The sequence below is a fragment of the Aotus nancymaae genome, unplaced genomic scaffold, assembly GCF_030222135.1.
Source record: "Aotus nancymaae isolate 86718 unplaced genomic scaffold, 86718_ANA_hifiasm-v0.15.2.pri h1tg000025l, whole genome shotgun sequence".
Lineage (NCBI taxonomy): Eukaryota > Metazoa > Chordata > Mammalia > Primates > Aotidae > Aotus > Aotus nancymaae.
In genome coordinates, this window is record NW_026988438.1 from 13695319 (window position 1) to 13708451 (window position 13133).

Consider the following 13133-nt stretch of genomic DNA (forward strand, 5'->3'; position numbering starts at 1 on the left):
TATTCCTCCCCTAACCCCCCACCTCCCTACAGGCTCTGGTGTGTCATGTTCCCTTCCCTGTGCCCATATATTCTCATTGTTCAACTCCCAATTATGAGTGAGAACATTCAGTGTTTGGTTTTCTGTTCCTGTGTTAGTTTGCTGAGAATGATGGTTTCCAGCTTCATCCATGTCCCTGCAAAGGACATATGACTGCATAGTATTTCATGGAGTATATATGCCACATTTGCTTTATCCAGTACATCATCACTGGTCATTAGAGAAATGCAAACCAAAACCATATTGAGATATCTTCTCATGCCAGTTAGAATACCAATCATTAAAAAGTCAGGAAACAAAAGAGACAAAGAAGGACATTACATAATGGTAAAAGGATCAATGCAACAAGAAGAGCTAAAGATCCTAAATATATATGCACCCAATACAGGAGCACCCAGACACATAAGGCAAGTTCTTAATGACTTACAAAGAGACTTAGACTCCCACACAATAATAGTGGGAGACTTTAACACCCCATTGTCAATATTAGACAGATCAACCAGACAGAAAATTAACAAGGATATCCAGGACTTGAACTCAGACCTGGAACAAGCAAACCTAATAGACATTTACAGAACTCTCCACCCCAAATCCACAGAATATACATTCTTCTCAGCACCACATCACACCTACTCTAAAATTGACCACATAATTGGAAGTAAATCACTCCTCAGCAAATGCAAAAGAACGGAAATCATAACAAACAGTCTCTCAGACCACAGTGCAATCAAGTTAGAACTCAGAATTCAGAAACTAACTCAGAACCACACAGCTTCATGGAAACTGAACAACTGGCTCTTGAATGTTGACTGGATAAACAATGAAATGAAGGCAGAAATAAAGATGTTCTTTGAAACCAATGAGAACGAAGACATAACATACCAGAATCTCTGGGATACATTTAAAGCAGTCGCTAGAGGAAAATATATAGCAATAAGTGCCCACATGAGAAGCAAGGAGAGATCTAAAACTGACACCCTATCGTCAAAATTGAAAGAGCTAGAGGAGCAAGATCAAAAAAACTCAAAACCTAGCAGAAGACAAGAAATAACTAAGATCAGAGCAGAACTGAAGGAGATAGAGACACAAAAAACCCTTCAAAAAATCAATAAATCCAGGAGCTGGTTTTTTGAAAAGATCAACAAAATAGACCACTAGCCAGACTAATAAAAAAGAAAAGAGAGAATAACCAAATAGATGCAATAAAAAATGATAAAGGGGATATCACCACAGATTCCACAGAAATTCGAACCATCATCAGAGATTATTACAAACAACTCTATGCACATAAACTAGAAAACCTGGAAGAAATGGATAAATTCCTGGACAGTTGCCTCCTCCCAAGCCTAAACCAGGAAGAAGTTGAAACCCTGAATAGACCAATAACAAGGTCTGAAGTCGAGGTAGCAATTAAGCGCCTACCACCCAAAAAAAGCCCAGGTCCAGGTGGGTTCACAGCCGAATTCTACCAGACATACAAAGAGGAACTGATACCATTCCTACTGAAACTATTCCAAATAATCCAAAAAGAGGGAATCCTTCCCAAATCATTTTATGAGACCAACATTATCCTGATACCAAAACCCGGCAGAGACTCAACAAGAAAAGAAAACTACAGGCCAATATCCATGATGAACATAGATGCAAAAATCTTCAATAAAATACTGGCAAGCCGATTGCAACAGCACTTCAAAAAGCTTATCCACCATGATCAAGTAGGATTCACCCCGGGGATGCAAGGCTGGTTCAATATACGCAAGTCTATAAATGTAATTCACCACATAAACAGAAACAAAGACAAAAACCACATGATTATCTCAATTGATGCAGAGAAGGCCTTTGACAAAATTCAACAGCCCTTTATGCTAAAAACTCTCAATAAACTAAGTATTGATGGAACGTATCTCAAAATAATAAAAGCTATTTACGACATACCAACAGCCAATATCATACTGAATGGGCAAAAACTGGAAGCATTCCCTTTGAAATCTGGCACTAGACAAGGATGCCCTCTCTCACCACTCCTATTCAATATAGTACTGGAAGTTCTAGCCAGAGCAATCAGGCAAGATTCAAATAGGGTATTCAAATAGGAAAGGAGGAAGTCAAATTGTCTCTATTTGCAGACGACATGATTGTATATCTGGAAGACCCCATCATCTCAGCCCAAAATCTCCTGAAACTGATAAGCAACTTCAGCAAAGTCTCAGGATACAAAATCAATGTGCAAAAATCACAAGCATTCCTATACACCGATAACAGACTTAAAAAGAGCCAAATCAAGAACTAACTGCCATTCACAATTGCTACAAAGAGAATAAAATACCTAGGAATACAACTAACAAGAACGTCAAGGACCTCTTCAAGGAGAACTACAAACCACTGCTCAACGAAATAAGAGAGGACACAAACAGATGGAAAAACATTCCATGTTCGTGGTTAGGAAGAATCAATATTGTGAAAATGGCCATACTGCCCAAAGTAATTTACAGTTTCAACGCTATCCCCATCAAGCTACCAATGACCTTCACAGAACTGGAAAAAACCACCTTAAACTTCATATGGAACAAAAGAGAGCCCTCATAGCCAAGTCAATTCTAAGCAAAAAGAACAAAGTGGGAGGCATCACACTACTGGACTTCAAACTATACTACAAGGCTACAGTAATCAAAACAGCATGGTACTGGTACCAAAACAGAGATATAGATCCATGGAACAGAACAGAGGCCTCGGAGGCAACACAACATATCTACAACCATCTGATCTTTGACAAACCTGACAAAAACAAGCAATGGGGAAAGGATTCTCTGTTTAATAAATGGTGTTGGGAAAACTGGCTAGCCATGTGCAGAAAGCAGAAACTGGACCCGTTCCTGACACCTTACACTAAAATTAATTCCAGATTGATTAAAGACTTAAACATAAGACCTAACACCATAAAAACCCTAGAAGAAAATCTAGGCAAAACCATTCAGGACGTAGGCGTAGGCAAGGACTTTATGACCAAAACACCAACAGCATTGACAACAAAAGCCAAAATAGACAAATGGGACCTAATCCAACTCCACAGCTTCTGCACGGCAAAAGAAACAGTCATTAGAGTGAATCGGCAACCAACAGAATGGGAAAAAATTTTTGCAGTTTACCCATCTGACAAAGGGCTGATATCCAGAATTTACAAAGAACTAAAACAGATTTACAAGAAAAAAGCAAACAAGTCCATTCAAAAGTGGGCGAAGGATATGAACAGATACTTTACAAAAGAAGACATACATGAGTCCAACAAACATATGGAAAAATGCTCATCATCACTGGTGATCAGAGAAATGAAAATCAAAACTACATTGAGATACGATCTCATGCCAGTTAGAATGGCAATCGTTAAAAAATCTGGAGACAATAGATGCTGGAGAGGATGTGGAGAAATAGGAATGTTTTCACACTGTTGGTGGGAGTGTAAATTAGTTCAACCATTGTGGAAGACAGTGTGGCGATTCCTCAAGGACCTAGAAACAGAAATTCCATTTGACCCAGCAATCCCATTACTGGGTATATACCCAAAGGATTATAAATCGTTCTACTATAAGGACACATGCACACGAATGTTCATTGCAGCACAGTTTACAATAGCAACGACCTGGAACCAAGCTAAATGCCCATCGATGATAGACTGGACAGGGAAAATGTGGCACAGATACACCATGGAATATTATACAGTCATCAAAAACGATGAGTTTGCATCCTTTGTAGGGACATGGATGAACCTGGAAATCATCATTCTCAGCAAACTGACACAAGAACACAAAATCAAACACTGCATGTTCTCAGTCATAGGTGGGTGTTGAACAATGAGAACACATGGACACAGGGAGGGGAGCACTACACACTGGGCCCTGTTGGGGGGAAATAGGGGAGGGACAGCAGGGGATGGGGAGTTAGGGAGAGATAGCATGGGGAGAAATGCCAGATATAGGTGAAGGGGAGGAAGGCAGCAAATCACACTGCCACGTATGCACCTATGCAACAATCTTGCATGTTCTTCACACGTACCCCAAAACCCAAAATGCAATTAAAAAAAAAATGTCAGGAAACAACAGATGCTGGAGAGGATGTGAAGATATAGGAACACTTTTATACTGTTGGTGGAATGTAAATTAGTTCAACCATTGTGGAAGACAGTGTGGTGATTCCTCAAGGATCTAGAACTAGAAATACTGTTTGACCCAGCAATCCCATTACTGGGTATATATGCAAAGGATTTTGACCCACCAATCCCATGACTGGGTATATACCCAAAGGATTATACATCATTCTAACATAAAGACACATGTACATGTATGTTTATTGCAGCACTATTCACAATAGCAAAGACTTGGAACCAACCCAAATCCTCTCTTCTCTTTCTTAAAGTTCCTGAACATTCAGAGATGTAGTCTCTGCCTGAGGATTTCCAAAGAGTAGATGACCAGATGGGCCAGGTCATGAAGCATAATTTCCTAGCCACGTCCCATCGTAACAGGTGATGCTGGGTTCCAGATGAGTCTCCCATTGACCCACCTCCTCAGCTACGTATTGTTATAATAGTACTGGTAAGCTGCCTGAAGAGAATCTTAATAGAGGAATGTATTAGATTTCAGGCTCTTATGTGTTGTTCGCTGTTGTATCCATAGGGTCTAGAAAATGTGCCTGGCATATAGCAGGTACTGAACACACTTTTTTTAAATCATAAATAAACATTAACAGTGTTTTTCTAACTTAGCCTTTCATTTTCTAATATTTTCAAATATTCAGAAACATAAAAAAATTTCTTTAATATTGTCATTCCTGGCCAGGCATGGTGGCTCACGCCTGTAATCCTAGCACTTTGGGAGGCTGATGCAGATGGATCACCTGAGGTCAAGAGTTCGATATCAGCCTGGCCAACATGGTGAAACCTTGTCTCTACTAAAAATACAAAAAAAGAAAAAATAGCTGGGCATGGTGGTGCATGCCTGTAGTACCAGCTACACGGGGAGGCTGAGGCAGGAGAATCACTTGAACCCAGGAGGCAGAGGTTGCAGTGAGCCAAGACAGCGCCACTGCACTGCATGCAGCGGGTGGCAGAGGGAGACTCCATCTCAAAAAAAAATTGTCGTTCCTTTTCACAAGTAGATCCATCTTTGTCTTCTAACATTAAGCTCCTAGTTACCTTTAAATATTTATCAAGACCTTAGTAAAGATCAGGTTTCATAGAATATAAACCTACAATACAATTGCTGATATTTAGGTTTATTTTCTGTGACAGATTATATATTTCATATATGTACAAACATCATATAAAGATCATGAGTATAATTTTTAAAAAATGTTTATTGCTGGTCTAAGAAAAAAATGAAAGCAAATATCCAGAGTTATACGATTTATGATTTTCCCTGCATTCTCAGTAACAGTAGTTACAGGACATATTTTTATGTTAAAGGCCCATGCCGCTGGAAGATGCTGACATTCTTAAAACTTACCACCTGAACAAGCCAAAAGAGCACAATGAAACACCATTGACGTATGGGTGAATAGTTTCTTAAGGAGGCTGGCACCTCAAGTGCATTAGTTTCTTCACTGAGGTCCTAAGATTCTCATAGCAAGATGAGAGCAGTTTATTCAGAGTAAAAGACAAGGTCTTATAGGCCTACAAGGCCTCTCTGACTTCATCCCACTGGAGGCAAGTGAGTGTGGGAAAGAATACTCCTTCCTATTCCTCAAACACACCAGGTTTGCTCCATCATTCCTGCTATTCTCTGTAAGTTCTTTCTGCCTGCGATGTTCCTTCCCCAGTACCAACTTGGCTAACTACTCTCACTGCCTTTGTCTTGCTCAAATGTCTCTCCTTCTCCAGGAGTTCTACTCTGATTGCATTATTAAACGCAGCCATCTGCCCCTATTCCACCACACCCCCACTCATGCCTGCCATATTCCTTAGCCTGCTTTCTACTCCCTTTAGCACTTCCCATATTGAAGATACGGCATACTGTGTTCTTTACTCTTCCTCACACTACAACATAAACTCCATAAGGGCAGATCTCTTCACTGTTTGGTTCACTGAGGTACCTTACCCTATAATAGTAGCTGGCAGACAGTAGGCACTCCATAATAACTCCTTGAAGAATGAATAGAGGAATTAGTTCACTCATAGACCAAGCTCTTTAATATATCACTTTTCCTTTTCAATTTTAGTCTGCTCTAATATTAATATCAGCTGAGAGGTTTTGCAGTCTGAGAAGTTGAACTCTCCCAACCTGTTGGTTGGGCTTACTCAGTGAAGGATCTCATCTCTGGAATTTATCCTTCTGGGCAGGCTGCCAGAAACTGAATTTGTCATCTTTGGGATATGATGCAAGATTTAGGGTTTTTTGTCATTCTAAGGGGTGTGTTTCAATTTTGGCTGACTTTATTGTTTTGTCTGGGACTTTATTCTTGTGTTGAGTTTCATTTGTCTGAGTTGATCAAGCAATTTAGCAACTATTCTTCACAGAGCTATGGAATACTAGAAATTAGAGCTGAAAAACACCTCATGGTTGATCCAAACCAACCCCCGCCATTAAGTCTTCTTGCTCACTACATTACATTGTCCATGGCTTTGTTCAGTTTTAAATGTCCTTAGAGATTCTTTTGGGCCCTCACTCAACTAACCTAATTCTCCTGACAATTAACAAGAATTCCCAATGTTTTGTCTAAACTTTCCCTTTCTTATTTTCATTTTATTTCTCCTATTTACAGTCCAAGGTCAATCCTTTTTCTTTTGGAATTTTATACCTTTCAGAGAGGTGTGGGCTTACATTTCTGCTCTATTAGTTCTTTAACCAAATTATGTGTTCCTACCTTAATCTTTCTGCATTCTCTTTGTTTAATTTTGGTTTTGGTTATTGAATTCCTTCCAACTCGTCACCTTAGTTTGCAGTATGTATAGTTTCACTGTACACTCACTGAACAACTATCACAATGCTTTTCCTTCAGAAACCTTAAGACAAAGCACTGCCATCTGCCATATATAATTGCAAATATGTTGAATTTGATGCCATAATCAACCTAGGGTATTTTTATTTTATTTATCAGAATATTAAATAAGTTCAGTGCAATGCTGTTTAGTTAACTTGATTTTAAATTCTGATGTTAATTGCGTAATCTCAGACATCTCACTTAAGCCCTTTGTACTTTTGTTTTTGTATCTGCAAAAGGAGAGAACAGTATCAGCTTCAGCCTCCTTTGCTGTAATCTTATGAAAATAAATATGTTATTCTAGGGCTAGAAAGAGATCTTTCAGAGAGAAAAACACCTCACTTCCCAGCTTTCAGACAGAATCACACAGGATAAATTATTCTCAATATATGAAGTTTCAATACTCTTTTCTGCTTACAGTAATTTATGCTAAATCAATCCATCTCCATTTGTAGTAAAGGGAAAATTTTTAAAATTCAAAAATGCCATAAGCTGATTTTTGTAAAATACTAAATCACGGGGTTGGATGAAGTGGTAGTGTCAAACTGCTCTAAGAGTTTCTAAGTGTTCATGCTCACTTTCTGTAGTTGTATTTTACAGGCACTGGTCCAGGGAGCCCACTTTGAGTAGCTCTGTGCTAGACAATTATATTCCTCACCTTCAGATTCAGATACTTTTTAAGATAACTCTTTCTCTTCTAATGATTAACATTAGACTTGATTTTACGTTTTAGTTTTTGTACTTCTATTCACAATCAACTTTAAAAGAAATAGAATAGCCAATTAATCATTCCCCCCAAAACATTTTATTACATATTTCTCATTTATTTGTCATCACCTTTTTTCAAAATGTGGCAATCCTTAATTTATATGATAAAATCAAATCTGAATGAAAAATACTTTTAAGAAAGAAGAAGAAGAAGAAAAACAATTCCATGGAGCTTACACCAGATCCCTGAGTTATAGAATGATCTCTTGGTCACAGCAATGCCAGCAGCTCCACTTTTCAAACTGTCACTAGTCTCTGGCAGCCTACGGTCAGGGATAGGCTGAGAGCAAGCAAACACATTCCAATCAAAAAGATGGCAAAATCACCCAGTGCTAATTCTACCCCGCCTGGCAGTCTGCCATTAACCCGTACTCTTCGGATTTAAGACACAGATCATATGTCAGAAATAACTGGAGTAGCTAGTATGTAAGTTGGTTATGGGATGCCATGTGCTTTCAACTAGCATCTTTTATAGTTTGGGTATGAAAAAAATTTTGAGTTTAAGCACTCTTTTCTGAAATAGGCTTCTCTTATTTTTAGTGGGTTTTAATTATGTTGAAAGGGAATTAAATAACAATATTTTGAAGTTTCATTTTTCCAGGGAATTAAAAAAATAAAGTGAATTGAAAAACATGAAATGAGAGGAAATATAAAATATAGTAAACTGAACAAATGTAATGCATAAGTTACACATTGGGCTTTTTATGATTTAAAAATTTCTTCCAAGAAAAAGAAAAAATGGAAATTTAAAGACTTATGAGCTTGTTTCAAAAAATAGTAAAACTAAGTTCCAGCTGGGTCTAAGAACATGGATAAAGTCCCAACTCATGGTCAAGGTAACAACATGGTACCAGGGTAAATAATAGCACAGGATGACTGAGGTATTAGCAGAGAAGAAACTTTAAATGCAGAACATTTTATACTACTTTAAGGGATTTTTATAAAACTAAGGAAACATATATATGTATATGTATGTATTAACAGCAGAGAAAATGTATTAAAACAATAGATCATATGAAATTTTTCTTTACACAATTTTGTAAGAGCAAGCAAATGGCCAATGTAGATTAATTATTAATAAATTTAATAAAGTGAACAGATCATTAGCTCCTAAAGCTATTTTGTTTTTTTGAAATGTTTCAAATGTGCCAGATGTTTCATAAAAATAGTTTTTATTATTTAAAATGATTTATGAAGCTAGAATGCCCAACTTTTATTTCCGTGTTAAAATCTAAGTGTTAAAAACCGTTAGCAGACAAACAGAATTTACAGTTCAGTTAGCAGTCACTGAATGTGAAAAGAGTTTTTAAAATGCTCCTCTTCAGAGCCATTCTTGTTCCCATAGAAACCAATGTGAGATCCTGGAAAACAAGGTAAGTTCTAAAATAATCACCATTATAAATACCCATTATATAAATGTAAATACAGGCAATTGAAATGATTTAGATGATTTTGAAATTGCATATCATTTCCCAAACCATAATGATTCCTTCAGAGTGGTTCTTGTCTATCATATAAATACAGCATTTACAAAATTTTAAAAATTCTTATGATTTACCGGTGAGACCATAATCGCCTTTTCAAACAAGTCTTGGGCATGCAAATATCGATTTTTGAACAGGTAGTTTGGTCCAAGATGAGTCTTTTTGGACTGGGCTTTCATGCTGTGGTAGATTAAGTACTTCTCATTATTAGCATTTAGATTTTAAATAACTGTATCTTTATTCATTACTAATTGTTCTACAATGAGATGTAAATATTTTAGAGAGTTGTTTTACAATTATAATTTTTCACATTTTCATTTGTCCAATATGACAAGAGAGCCAAAAAACCTCCTTCTGTTTGGGATTGTAATTCTTCCCGAAGTCCAGAATCGATCACTGGATACAGAGTACTCATAATACTAATAAAGATATGTGTGAGTTGTTCGCAGGTATATATACACCTTCTACAAAGAGCTGAGCCCCATAAACCAACCCATTAAATATATCACACACGCAAATCAACTCAAAGTGGATTAAAGGCTTAAATATAAGACAGGACACTGTAAAACTCCTAAAGGAAAACAGGGGGAAGGCTTCCTGATATTGGTCTAATTTCTTGAATATGATCCCAAAACCAAATTAGACAACTGGGACTGCGTGAAATTCAAAACTTCTGCACAGCCAAGGAAACAACAGAATGAAAGGGCAACCTATGGAATGGGAAAAAATATTTGCAAACTATTTATCTGATAAGGGGTAAATATCAAACACACAGAAGGAACTTCTATAACACAAAAGCCAACAAAACAAAGCAAAACAAAAACCTAAACGTCCCAATTAAATAATTGGCAAATGATTGGAATAAACATTTATCCAAAGGAGACATACAAATGCCCAAAAAGTATATGAAAAAATCTTCTACATCACTACCCATCAGGAAAATGTAAATCAAAACAACAATGAGATATTATGTCATACCTGTTAGAATGGCTATTATCAAAAAAGTAAGTGTTGGTAAGGTTGTGGAGAAATTGGAACCCTTGTGTGATGTTGATGGAAGTCTAAAAATAAATGGTGCAGCCTCTATGGAAAACAGTATAGAGTTCCCTTAAAAAATTACAAATAGAACAATCATATGATTGAATTATCCCACTTCGGGGTATATATCCAAAGGAATTGAAATCAGGTTCTCGAAGAAATACCTGTACTTGCATGAATATGCAGTATTATTGTAGTATTATTTGCAATCAGAATGTCCATCAACTAATGAATGGAAAGAAAATGTAGTATATACACACAGTGGAACATTATTCAGCCTCAAAAAAGGAAATCCTGCTATATGCAACAATATGGATGAATCTGGAGGACATTATGCTAAGTGAAATAAGCCAGTCACAGAAAGTCAAATAATGCATGATCTCACTTAAAAGAGGAATCCAAAATAGTCCAAGTCATAGAAACAGAGAATAGAATGGTGGTTGCCAGGGATTAAAGGAGGGGGAAATAGGGAATTGCTGTTTAATGTTTTTAAAGCTACAGTTACACAAAATGAATAAGTTCCAGAGATCTACTGTACAATAGGGTGCCTATAGTTAACAATACTGTACTGTGCATTTAAAAATGTAAGAGGGTAGATATTATGTTAAGTCTTCTTACCACAATGATAAAAATAACCCCAAACATGTATTACAATGGGGTTTAGAGCTAGCTGCAAGTATCCAGAATCTGCCTGCATTGTTAGAGTCCACTTTTCTTAAATATCCTCAAAATCTGTTTCAGGAGAATCCCTAATGAAACTTTTAGGGGAAAAAAATTTAGAGGCTGGGCATGGTAGCATATGTTTGTAATCCCAGCACTCTGGGAGGCCAAAGCAGGAGGATCACTTGAGCCTGGGAGTTCCAGACCAGCCTGGGCAACATGGTGAGAACCCATCTTTACAAAAAAATTAGCTGGGCATGGTGGCCTGAACCTGCAGTCCCAGCTACCAGGGATGCTGAGGAGGGAGGCTTACCTGAGCTCAGGAGGTCGAGGCTTCAGTGAACTATGATCACACCAGTGCACTCCAGCCTGTGGAACAGAGTGAGACACTGCTTAAAAAAAAATTCACTTGAGACAAACAGAATCATCTACTACAAAATACACTGCTAACTTGTTTTCCTACCTATAAAGTTAAAACTATTCAATCAATTACAGATATAATATGTAAGTGAAGACATAGTTTTGACTACAAATGCTTCTCTTAAGATTGTTAAGAGTTTCTTAGTCATTGAGAGTTAATCCTAGAGTTTGATTTTCTTTTTCATTCTACCTCTTGCCTTCTGCACTTCTGCCTACATTTATGCATAAGAAAAAAATAATTCTAGGGGTTAACTGTCTGCCTCTCTGCACATGGGATGGTTTGTTTCCTATCCTTTAAGAAAGTCCTTAAATAATAGCTCCATCATGTCTTAGCACTATGATCTTGGCCACATTACCAACCTCTCTGAGTCTCAAGTATAAAGTGGATTTAAATTGTATGCAATAGGTGTATTAATCTGTTCTCATGCTGCTAATAAAGACATACCTGAGACTAATTTATAAAGGAAGGAGGTTTAATTGACTCACAGTGCCACATAGCTGGGGAAGCCTCACAATAATGGCTGAAGGCAACTAAAGAGGAAAGTCATGTCTTAAATGCTGGCAGGCAAAAGAGCAGGTGCAGGGGAACTCCCCTTTATAAAACCATCAGATCTTGTGAGACGTAGTCACTATCATGAGAACAGCACAGGAAAGACTTGTCACCATGACTTAATTACCTCCCACTGGGTCCCTCCCACAACATATGGGAATTATGGAAGCTACAATTCAAGATGAGATTTGTGTAGGTAAACAGTCAAACCATATCATTCTATCCCTGCTCCTTCTCAAATCTCATGTCCTCCCATTTCAAAACCAGTCATGCCTCCCAACAGTCCCCCAAAGTCTTAACTCATTTCAGCATTAATTCAAAAGTCCACAAAGTCTCATCTGAGAAAAGGCAAGTTCCCTCCACCTATGAGCCTGTAAAATCAAAAGCAAGTTAGTTACTTCCTAGCTACAGTGGAGGTACAGGCATTGGGTAAATACACCCATTCCAAATGGGAGAAATTGGCCAAAATGAAGCAGCTACAGGCCCCATGAAAGTTCAAAATCCTGCAGGACAGTCAAATCTTAAAGCTCCAAAATGATCTCCTTTGACTCCATGTCTCACATTCAGGTCACGCTAATGCAAGAGGTGAGTTCCAGTGGTCTTGGCCAGTTCCACCCCTGTAGCTTGGCAGGGTACAGCCTCCCTCCTGGCTGCTTTCACAGGGTGGAGTCAAGTGTCTGTGGCTTTTCCAGGCTCATGGTACAAGCTGCCAGTGGGTCTACCATTCTGGGCTCTGGAGGAAGGTGGCCCTCTTCTCATAGCTCCACTAGGTGGTACCCCAGTAGGAACTCTGTGTGGGGGTTCCAACCACACATTTCCCTTCTGTACTGTTCTAGCAGATGTTCTCTATGAAGGCTACACTCCTACAGCAAACTTCTGCCTGGAAATCCAGGCATTTTCATACATCCTCTGAAATCTAGGTGGAGGTTCCCAAACCTCAATTCTTGACTTCTGTGCATCTGCAGGCCCAATACCATATGGAAGCTGCCAAGGCTTGGGGCTTGCACCCTCTGAAGCCATGGCCTAAGCTGTATCTTGGCCTCTTTTAGCCATGAAGTCTGCATTCAACAGGGAGGCTCTGGGCCCAGCCTATGAAACAATTTTTCCCTCCTAGGTCTCTAGATCTGTGATGGGTGTGGCTGCCATGAAGGTTTCTGACATGTCCTGAAGACATTTTCCTGGTTTTAGCAATTAACATTTGG

General features: G+C 38.2%; 1 long non-coding RNA gene across 2 annotated transcripts in view; it reads right to left on the bottom strand.

The window, feature by feature from the left end:
- The window catches only part of LOC105716297 (uncharacterized), a 119864-nt gene that overhangs the window by 103748 nt on the left and 2983 nt on the right, over window positions 1-13133 (bottom strand). For both annotated transcript variants that reach the window (XR_010344021.1, XR_010344020.1), the window contains exon 2: window positions 11275-11330. This is a non-coding gene — a long non-coding RNA (uncharacterized LOC105716297). The remainder of the gene's footprint in view (window positions 1-11274; window positions 11331-13133) is intronic.